Source organism: Galeopterus variegatus, unplaced genomic scaffold (assembly GCF_000696425.1).
Source record: "Galeopterus variegatus unplaced genomic scaffold, G_variegatus-3.0.2 Scaffold1787, whole genome shotgun sequence".
NCBI lineage: Eukaryota > Metazoa > Chordata > Mammalia > Dermoptera > Cynocephalidae > Galeopterus > Galeopterus variegatus.
Window position 1 is genome coordinate 301,510 of NW_007727898.1, and position 11,989 is coordinate 313,498.

The 11,989-nt window shown below is 38.3% G+C and overlaps 1 pseudogene; it reads right to left on the bottom strand.

Annotated features, from left to right (window-relative positions):
- The window catches only part of LOC103595520, a 125,285-nt pseudogene extending 116,471 nt beyond the window's left edge, over positions 1–8,814 (bottom strand).
- Between the last annotated feature and the right edge of the window lie 3,175 nt (positions 8,815–11,989).

Sequence of the window (11,989 nt, forward strand, 5' to 3'; positions counted from 1 at the left end):
TGTGTTGTTTAAGTGAGTTTTCTTGTATCTCATTTAATTTCCTTAGAATTGTTGCTCAAAAGTCTTTGTCAGTCATTTCAAGGACTTCCCGGCAAGCAGGATATTTCTGATGGCAAATGAACATTTGAGCTTTCTCATTTGAAAATGTTGCTTCATTAACTGTACACTCCTTGGACACAGAGGTCATTTTTCACTAATCTTGGTGGCTATATTTCCTAACACTTATGGCAGACACTAATTGTATATTGGATATATAAATGAAGTAATGAATGAATCAATGAGTGAGTGAATGAATCTCTCATCCAACAAATTAATCACCAAATCTGATATATCTTCTTTAACTCTAGGCTCACTAATTTTTGGTTAAATGGAAATTTTTCAGCATGACTACTGATTTCTGAAGAGCTAATGTCAAAGCTAAATAATATACAAAAGCAAAAGAAAGAATATATATATATATATATATATATATATATATATATATAACTTTGGCATATTTGGAAAACCAGCTAAACAGTGGCAGTAGGCACTAATTAATTTGGGACAGAAACTAAAATGATTTCTAGAAATAAGAAATGGCAATAATGGTTATGCCATATCATGATCTCATGATGCCCTTAGGCCTGTCAGTTTCTCCCAGTAAATTGTCATCTGAAAATAATACACCTAAAGAGACACTTTTACACTTCATCGTGGCAGATATCTATTACATGTCTTTTTTATTATGTAGGCAAATAATCAGTTGGGGGAAGAAGACTTCTTTACCAATAAAGAAATGGCAGAGATTAGAGGTGGTGACGTGATCGATCCTGGAGAATAAAGAGCACATTTAGTCTAACAGGCTTATTTTCAGGACACCAAAATATATGTCAAAGTTTCAGAGACTCAAGCTTCCTAAGTGTCTAATAGAGGTCCTTGAATCTGGTCTAAAGAAGAAATGCCCACTTGGGAAAGTGCTTCTTTCTCAGCTCTCCTTTCTCCCATCCATATTCCCTACTGTAAAATCTTAACCCAGTCTGGTCACTGCATGGTAACAAGCCTCAGTAAATCCAACAGGTCCCCTGACTCGTAAAAAAAAACATTCCAAACACTTCATCTTAACAATCAAGGGCTTATTCTTACTACATTTTGTTTGTACTTCTGTCGTACCACTTAACACAATGTGCTTAATATTTTAATTATTTCTTGAGACTACGTTCCCTATCACATTGTAAACTGCTGTTGAAAAAAAAGACTATTTCCTCATATCAAATGCAACCATATTTTTTGCGAATCCATTAAGTATCAGTCACTACAGTATTCATTAGCATCACTCGCCAGATATTTCTGGTTCCCTGTCCTTCCAGGCACATTGTGGGGCTACATTGTCTCGTCCTTTTGTGGTTAGTTGGGATAAGGGCCTAGTTCTAGTCAGTGAGTTGTGAGTGGAAGTGACATGTGTCACCTTCTGGTCAGAACATTTAATGGCTGATGGAGGACCCTCCAGGCTCTCTTTTCCCCATCTTGGTGACTGGCAGTGTTCATCATAGTGAACAGCTTATATCCCAAACTAATTACGATAAGCAGAGCACTCCTGTTGATCAGTGATAGAATTACAGCATAAGCAAGAAACAAAACTGTTATTTTAAGTCACTTATAATTTGGGTTCTTTGTTATTGCAGAACTTACTTTTCTGACCAAGTGCCATACTAAATATTTTCACATATATTAGTTGATATGCAAAATAACCTGTAGGTATGACAGATATGAGCAATATTTTATAAATGAGGCTTTGAAAAGTAAAGAATTACTCAAGGTCAAGTATTTCTATTTATTCTTTTATTCAACAAATATTTATTGAGCAGTGCTCTGTGCCAGGCAATGTTCTAAGTAGTCAAGATATAGTAGGGAACAAAAGGGAAAAGGTCCCTGCTCTCAGAGTTTACATTCTAGTGGAAATAGACAAATCAAAAAAATCACTTATAAGTAAGAAAAATTCCAGATAGTGATAAGTAAAATTCAGAGAATTAAAATGGTGGTATGACAGAAAAAAATGAGTGGCTGTTTTTATTGATTAGGGAAAGCCTCTCTGAGTTGATCATTCTTAGGCTGAGATCTAAATGACAAGAAAGAGCCTGCTATGCAGATATCAAGAGGAAAAGACTTCCAAGAAGGGGCAATAGCTCATGCAGGGGTCTTAATGCACAAACAAGCTTGTTAAATGAAGAAAAAGACAAAGGTCAGGTTGGCTACCTTGCAATGGACGAGGAGGGAATAGTACAAGATAAAGTTAGAGAGGAAAGGGGGAAGATCACATAAGGTTATATGCCAAAATAAGATTTCTGTCTTAAAAATTTGCTTTGGATGCTATGTAGAGAATGAGTTGTAGTAGAGCAAGACTGGAACAGAAAGTCCAGTGTGGTGGCCAGGACAGAAGTCTACTAAGATGGTAGCAGAAGATGCATACAGAAGTGGACAGACTTAGGACAGGGTGTGCAGGTAGAGTCAACAAGACTGGTAAATGGACTGAAAGTGGAGGGGTAATCAAGCATAACTTCTACAGAGGGAAAAGAATCATCCCTGGGGAAAGGAATAATCCCTAGATTTTTTACTCCAAAAACTGGGAAGACAATGCTTTCATTTGCTGAGATAGGGAAAATTTGAAGAAGAGAAGGTTTGCAGAAGTAGAAGGAAATCAAGAGTTCTATTTTAAACAAGTTGAGTATAAAATGTCTATTAAATATCTATGTGTAGATGTCAAGTTGAATATATGATACAGAAGCTCAAGAGAAAGATTGGATCTGGAGAAGCAATTTGGGCATTATTGACATAGAGATTCTGTTTTAGTCCTAAGATTGGTAACAGCATCTAAAAATAATATATAGGTGAACAGGACAAGGGGATCCAGGACAGAGCCCTAGAGCACTCTAAGCTTTCAAATGTCAGCAGAGGAAGGACAGACAGCCAGGGACAGTGGGCAGGAGTGGCCAGTGAGATAGAAAGAAAACTAGAAAGTACAGTGTCATAATAGCCAAGAAAAGAATATGTTTCGAAGAGGAAGATGTGGTCAGCTGCAAAAAGCTGCTGAGATAAGAACACTAGATTTAGCAAAATGTAGTTCATGAATAACCTTGATAAATGTAGTCTCTGTGGGATGGTGAGTGTGAATGTCTGACTGAGGGGGTTGAGAAGGGTAGGGGAGGTAAGTAAATGTAAGTGAGGACAATCACCACAGACAAATTAAGAAGTCTTGCTGTGAAGAGAAGCCAACAAATGAGTCAGTAGATTGGAAGGAATCTGGGATCAAAGGAAGTTTTTTGAAAGAAAGAGATCTTACCTGTTGTATGACCTATGGAAGCCCAAAGCCCTCATTGAGATTTCTGAAATTCTTGAGAAGAGGTAGTGGTGATAAAGCCATACAAGGGTACTTCAAAAAGTGTATATTTTAGTAAGTGTATGATGAAGGGACAGGGCAATGGAAGGAGTAGGAATGGTTACTTTATAATGTCACCTCTGCCTCTGAGGTCCCAGCATCCTATACACACATGTACCATCTCTGTTGTCCACCATGTAACTTGCATTCTATTGGGGTAGGGAGGTCGTTCTCACCCAGCATTCAGTGGAGGTAGACTTTACTGAAGATCTGAGGGTCGTGAGAAGACTCGCATTGAATACTGCATAGCAAAACAATGGAAATACCTCACGTTAAATATTTCTTCCCTTAGAAAGCCTTTCAACTATCCTTCCACAGGTTGGTTTTCACCTGTCCTCTGTCCTCCACACCCAGCCTTCTGTTCTCTAACTAGTAACAAACTCCCTTTTATTATTTTTTTTCTTTTGTTCTTTCTAGCTTGCCTGTTTACTCACACGTACACACAAATACACAAACACCCCAAAACAGAAGTGTGTGTGTGTGTGTGTGTGTGTGTGTGTGTGTGTGTGTCCCCGTCCCCTGGGAAAACAAACTTTCTCATTTATCCAAAATGCAGAAATATTTACTACTGGGGCAGGGGGAGGCAGGAAGGAAGCTTGGGTGCCCATTGATACCCATACCCTTGCCTTTTTTCCAAACACAGCTCTCTTTCTAAAAGTAATTCTGGAGCCAATTGTTAATATAACACATTTTCCAACTTGTTTCATACAAGGATACTTCAAAAAGTTCATGGAAAAATAGAATTGAAAGTTAATATGAATCTTTCCATGAACTTTTTGAAGTATCCTCATATAGAGACCTCAGACTAAGCACCTCTCCTGAATAGGCATTCAGCAAGCTCCAGCTCCTGCATTCCTTCCAGACTGAGGAAATAAGAACAGAGATTGGCATTCTGATAGAATTTGAACAAAGCCTTTCACACAGCAGTGGTTTTATTAGGGTTCATGAGTTGCATGATGTGGCGACACTGTTTTGGGAGGATATTCACTGGCTTCTTCTAAGTACAGGATTAAAATAAATAAAAAGTGCATTTATTATTAAGAACATAGCCATAGTCACCTACAGCTTCACAGAATTTTAGAATGTGTTTGTTTACATGTCCAAAAGAATTTTGATCCTTTAAAATATTTAGATGCAAGCATGCTATTTTTACACAATCTCCCTCTCCCTCTTCTTTCTCTAGGAATTTTAATTATGATATGTAAAACATAGATATATGAGATTTGGCTTTATGTAGCCCTCAGAAACCCACATCAATCTGAGCTCTCCAGTCCTGTACCTGAAGAATGGTAATTTATACATATACAAAGATCAATGGCAAAGGACTGTGGACATACTAACATGTTTCCCTAACTTTTGCAACTTTTTGCACTTCTGTAAAAATAGAAAAAAATATTAGTCATTCAGAAAAAAATACATTAAGAAAAGAGTGGCATTACATTCTGAATGGAGAATGAAGTTTTTATATGCCAATGTCATTAGGACAGAGAGAAAGATGCAAGAGTCAGGGAAAGGTACATGACTGAAATCTTGGGTTCAAGGGGCCCTTTTCTGATAAGGTGCAGATTGGCCATTTAAACATATTTGATCCAAAACAAGAAAGACTTGAAATCTTTTATCACCCTTAACCAATTTATTCTTCATGTCTCCCTGTATGTGATTGGAAATATATTGGAACTCCAAACCAAATGCCCCAGTAAACAAGCACTGTTCACACAGAGGCAGTGACAACTTTAGTGCTCAGCCCAGTGAAACAGGGAGAAGAGCTGGGAAATTGATAGTAAACAGACTAATCAAAATATTCCTGACTGTCTCACATATGCCCAATCCATGACCAACAAGTACCCCCACTGCCCCTTTGAATTTTAACCTTGTCTTTCCCAATGGGAACAAAGCACATTTTCTTATATACAAAAACATATTATCGTGATGGAAGAAAAATAGTTAGATACTTTCTATTTCTGGAACTGATATCTCTAAGTCCCTCAGTGTTACTATAGGCAACAGGTACTTCAATTTCAAGTCATACACCCATGCATGCAAGTGCACACACAGAGGCAGAAATACTAGGAGTGGAAATCTATTATGCAGATAAAATTCCTTTTATTATTACTTTTTTTCTGAAAAGGTGACAGAGAAATAATAAAAGAGAAGAACTATTTAGGAATAAATAATACTTTGTGCACTAGGAATTAAATGCAACCACACAGATATGGTGCAGAGAAGGGATGAATTAGAGAACAATATTGCTTCTTAATGCTCACCTGTACAAGAGAAGTCATCCACACGAATGTATCCTGGGACACAGTCACAGCGATATAATCCAGGCAAGTTGACACACACAGTATTGGCATGACAGTAATGCATCTTAGCTGCACACTCATCAATATCTGAAAGAGAAAAAAAGAAGCAATATCATGGTTACTCAAATAATTGAAAAAGAGTGTAATCATCTTGCAATGAAATTTCAAAAGGTGAATGCCCATTGAAGTCAAGAGAAAAAGTAAGATGTGTTAAACACAAATTCACCTGGTGCATTAGATCCCATCCAGAGCTGAAAGTACTTTCTAGAAAGATGCATGGTGAGACACAATGATTAAAACCCCAAGAAGTGTGAAGACTGAATCTACTACTGTTAGTTTCTCACCAAGGAGGATACTCTATTTAAATGTACAAAATCAACGAGTTCTATGCCCACCAAGTTGATACCAATTAATATTTCTTGTGTGTCCACAGTACATAGTACAGCTTTTATTAGAGAGATCAAGGGAATTCAACCCCTCTCTGCTAACGTGTCTTGCTAAGACATGCTTTAATCCATCTGTCACAAAATGATTGTGTAGCCAGTTTTTCCCACATTGTACTGTGAATACAGACAGCAGCTGTTGTTTGATGCAAATTAATGTCTTTCATCCCTTGACCTAGGGATCTATCCCATGTGATAGAATAACATGCTGATTCAACAAAATATATTATTCCATTTGGGAGAGAGGTCAGAGCATCTCCTGCATTCTCATAAAAGTTCATGATAAGGATCAAAATGACCTAGAACCTTAAGTACAGAGTTCAGTCTTTTATGGAGGTTATGTTCTTAAAAATAGATTTATGTTCCTTTCACTCCTGCTTACACTGGTGGTTAGGGAAAGAAAGGGGTATGACAATAGCATGGGAATCCAAGATAGAAAACTGAGCTCTAGTTCTGGTTCTGCTAGTCACTAGCCTATGACTTGCATTTCACCAGTCTGAGTCCCAGTATCCTCATCAATTTGTCCCAAAGCTCAGTTCTGAACCTGATGCTTTGTATTTTTCAAAGCATTATCTAATTTAATCCATATACAATTCTATGATCAGAGCATAATCACTACCCCATTATAAAGTCTAGAAAATTGGGGCTCAAAGAATTTAAATATCTGGCACAGAATCATCCTGACAGAACATGCTAGACCCAGGACTTGAACCCAGAAGTCATTATCTTATTCACTCTGATTTACATCACGAAAGCGCCTTGAAAATGATAATTAGTCAAATATAGTGTTTTTATTAAGATAATCATTAAGTCCTAATACCCTTTGTGTACAGAATACTAAGGGAAAACAGCTACCTTAAGCCACTAGAAAAATCACTTATTTATTTTATTTTTTAAAATAGCTTAATTTTCTTTCTAACCCCCCCAAAATAACATCAGATTCTTTTCAGTGCTAAAAATCTGTCATCCTATAAATAAAAGTTACTGTGAGATAACTGTGATCTTAGAAGGAGACCCACAGTTAGCAAAGGGAAGTACAGTTGTGCTATGCACCAGGAGGAGGAAAACTGGTGATATTTTATGAACAACACTAATGCTAATGCTAACCAACCCCCTCCAATACTGGCTTCTCTTGGTGTTCCCAACCTCTCACTTGCAGTGGTATATTTAGCAAGACTTCCATAACTACGAAATAAGAATGAACACCAGAAATTAGTGAAATAACTCAGGCAATCAACAACTTCCTATGCACAAGTCTTCATCCCATAGGCTGCCTCCTGGAGAACCCAACCTGCATCAGGAATCCTGATGGAAAACCAGGAGGTGGAGTCATAGAGTGGTGTGCTTGGCATTAAGATTTTGGATATGATTTAGTTATTGCTGATTACAAGGTCTTTGGTATGACTCTGAAAAAGTGGAAACATAGACCACTGCAAGTGAGAGATTGGGAACAACAAGAGAAGCCAGGTATTGGAAGGGGTTGTTTAGCACTACTGTTGTTCATAAAATATTACCAGCTTTCCACCATCTGTCACACAGCAAAATTGTACTTCTCCATCCTCTGAATTTAATCATGGCTATCTGACTGAGCATGAACTCTGGGTGGAAGTGTATTGCTTCTAGGTGGAAAGATTAAGAGCCAGCATCCAGCTTACCACATTTTCTTGTTACTGCCTTGGAAATCATGACAGCACAGAGATGGAGACTCTTTCAGCCTGGGTCCATAAGCGAGGAGCAGGCCACCAGACAAGCAGGATGAACATGTTTCATGAGCTAGAAACATGGCTTTATTGATTTAAACTTTTGAGACTCCCCTGACTAGTACAGAGGGCAACTATGAAAGGCATCTCAAAGCAGATTATTAAGCTTCACCTTAAAAAATGAATAGGAATTCACTAGGTAGAGAATGAAGGTGGGGAAACAGAAAAGAAATTATAGAGGCTAAAGTTCTCATCTCTGTAGAGTTTGAAAGAGATAGAATCATTCAGTCATGCACATTCAAACAACATTAGTTAGCCCTCTGCTAAGCCCTGAGGTAGAGTGATAGACAAAATGCCATCATGGACCTCACAGACTGGCAAGACACTGAGTAAAACTTGTGATGAGTTCTACCAAGGATGTGATACCTTTAACAAGAGGACTTGACCAACTCTGAGACGGTCAGAGAAAGATTCTCTGTGGAAGTAATGTTGATCTGAGACCTGAAATAGAAGTGAAACAGGTAAAGGGGAGAGGAAAAGCATAACAGACAGGGAAGAATGCTTGAGAAGACATAGTTACAGGAGGGAGCTTTGCCTATTTGATGTAAAACTGGAAAGATAAGCTCAGGTCAGATCCTGCTGGGCCTTGCAGGCCATGTGAAAGAGCTTGGACTTTAATCAGGGTAGTGACACAACCCAATTTCTGTTTATAAAGCATGACTCCAGCTGTAGTAAAGAGAATTGATTGGAGCAGGGCAAGCTGAAGGTTAAATCATGTTGGTATTTTATTCACAGAGATACAGCCACACTGAACTCCATGTCACTCTGCTGGGATGTCCAGCCATTCTTTAAGATGAGAAACTGGTCAGGACTTGCCTTAGAGGCAATTCAATCTTCAGCCCATGGGCCACAGCTGCCAACCAGGCTGCAGACTGTAATGAATGTTTCCCTGTCATGGACCCTTGTCAACTCCTACCCAAAGAAACTCCTGGCTCGTTTCCTTTAGGCCACTGTATAACTACTGAGAGGCCTCTGCCTCATCTGGATTTGAAGGAGTTACTTGACTATAACTAGCTTATTTTGATTCAAACCAGCCAAGGTATCTCCTTGCTTTGTAGGATTCTAAGGTCCTGAATAAAAATATTTTCAAAAACCAGACAAGTGGATGGTTAGAAAATCCCAGTGAGAATTTCTTGCATAGATTTAATATAGCCCTTGCTCTCTACAAGTCAGCTGGGACCCCAAAGCCATACATCCCTGCTGCTCTGCTGATATATCTTTAAGTAGGTTTTGTTTTTGGTTTACCATTACCATTGATAATTGCATATCTAATAATTCCCTGGTACCAGTCCAGAAAAAGACAGCACCAAAATAAAGCCAAAAAGTAGACAAATGTGCCAAACTTATCTTTGTTGCTTATTCTGCATCATGCAACCACCAGATATAAAAATTACGATGTGGTATAAATGGAGGAGAGGGGAGAAAGAAAGTAAAGTGGAGTCATCCAGCTGAGTAAGATGACAGAAGAAAGAAAGGAATTAGCGATTTCCATGATTTCAGGATGTGGATGGGGTATGGAATGGCAACACGTTTGCCAAAAGAAATTCTGCCTCTCCATCCTCAGGGAAAGACACCACCCAGCAGAGAGTTTCAATAGAACTCAAGAGTGCTTCCAAAGCAACTTTGATTATAGAAAGAATCGAAACAGAATTAACATCTTAAGAGAGCTGAGATATCCCAAGAACACCATCTTGAGAAATAGTCAGCAACTGAGATTTTAAAGATGAGCCTAGGACAAACGTTGCTTTTTGCTCAGAGACAAAATGCTCTGAAAGGGAGAAAGAGTAAGATCTAGTGTTCTATAGCACTGTAGGGAGAATTCAGTTAACAATTTATTGTATAATCTCAAATAGTTAGTACGTTGCTTTTTGCTCAGAGACAAAATGCTCTGAAAGGGAGAAAGAGTAAGATCTAGTTTTCTATAGCACTGTAGGGAGAATTCAGTTAACAATTTATTGTATAATCTCAAATAGTTAGTAGAGAAGATTTTGAATGCTCCCAGAACAAAGAAATAACAAATGTTTGAAGTAATCGATATGCTAATTACCCTGATATGATTATTGCACACTATATACATGTACCCAAATATCCCACTGTACCCCATAAATACATACAATTATCATGTGTCAATTAAGAAAAAGTAAATTTTAAAAAAAATTCTCCCTAATGAAAGAATGAACTGGCATTCAGAGAGAGAAATTGAGTGAGCCCAAAGCAATGAGGATTCTAACTACAGGCCTGAAGTTCAGTCTGACCTTGGCCCAGGAGGTGATGGTGCTCTGCCTGAAGCAGATTTCTTGAGCAAAGGTGATATTCACCCAAAAGCCAAGAGACAAGAAGAGGCTAAGCCTGAGGCTGAACCTCAAAGCAGAAGATGAACACACGAGTCCAGGCTTATGCTAAAGGTCTGAATCAGTCCAGAAAGCTTTTCTAGGAAGAATCATGGTTAACCGGATATCCACTGAAAGGATGAATGTATTAAGAAAAAGCACATCATTAGGCATAAAACCAATGCCTAAATGGGATGATACCAAGATGTGTAAGAGGCTAATAGTCCATACCTCATAGGGTAAAACTGAAAACAGCCCCTAGCACCTGATAAAATCTCAATAAATGTATTTTGTTTTTAGGTATCAGACGCCATGCTAGGTACCCTACATGGACCATCTCATCATTCCATTTATTCTTCTTGACTACTCTTGGAGATAGCTATCTCCATGTCTTGATGAAGAAACCAAGGTTCAGAGATTATTAGGTCACTTGCCCAAGCACAAAATCGGTAAGCATAAAAACCTAAATTTGATTCCAAGCAGTCTAACTCCAAAGTTGGCATTGTTCTCACTGTGTCAGTTCTAGCACTCAATAACATTTTGATGCTATGATTATGTTAGATATATCTGACATTGCCACGGTATATACAGAAACAAATAGATCTCCAAATTCTACGTCCATGTGCAATACCATTCATGACATTTTTCCCGGTATTACACTCTGTTAGAACGGCAATGCAGTCCCATGCATCACTGCTTCCTTGCTCTTTTAAATCCAATCCTAACATTTTCACACTTTAGGCTTCAGTGACCCAAGGTCCCAAACAGGCAGCAGCATTCTGCTCCCTGATGGAACCCACAGATTGATATAGGCTCTATTCAGATAGCTGAAGATTATCGAGTGCCTCCTATAGAATTAGAAAGTAGTGACAAAAAGGCCTGGATATTTTTTCTTATTAAACATTGTTAGAGAAACATCTATAAACCCCATTGCAGTATACATCAGCTCAGCTATAATGGGGCTTAAATTGCAATTCATTCATATAAATTGCTTGTTGCCTTTGAAATATTAGAGCTCATCTTCTGGTGGTCTTTTGAGGTAATAAAAAATACATGATTTATGTTCCTTGTTCCTCCCCAGGATGGTGAAGTAGTTTGTTTTTGTTCTAAAAAGGTATACTTATGGACTTTAAAATGAAACCTGATGTGGCATAATGATTTTTCACATATCACCAGCCTCCATCTGCAGAAGAGTTCAGAATAAACACAGACCCGAATTTGGCATCATCATCATTAAATTAAAGTGCATGATCTGGGTAACAAATAGAAGCAGGTGCAAAGAATTCTCTTAAGAAAATGATGTGATCTACCCAGACTCATTACATAAGAATTTCCCAGAAAAGGACAATCCAGGAAGGGTTAAACCCCAGAGACAGAAAAATAAAGTCATGCCCCACTCACTGTATAAATATTAAAAGGAAACAGAGTGGGGAAAGAAAAACAGTATTTACTGTGACCACAGTCTGTGCCAAGCACTGTGTGCATCTTCTCTGAGTACTCCCAACCATGCCATGGACTGACATCATATACTACATGTAGAGGACCTAGAATTTCAACCAAGGTCTGTGTGACTCCATGGAGCACAGTCTGTTCCACTCTGACTGTTGGACCAAGAACTCTTGATAAGAGTCATGTTCCATTCTTGCTTTTTCTACTAACTAACCGTGGCATTGGGCAAGTCACTTTTCTTCTCTAGACCTTGGTTTTCCCATCTATAAAATGAGGGAGTTGGACCAGAGAG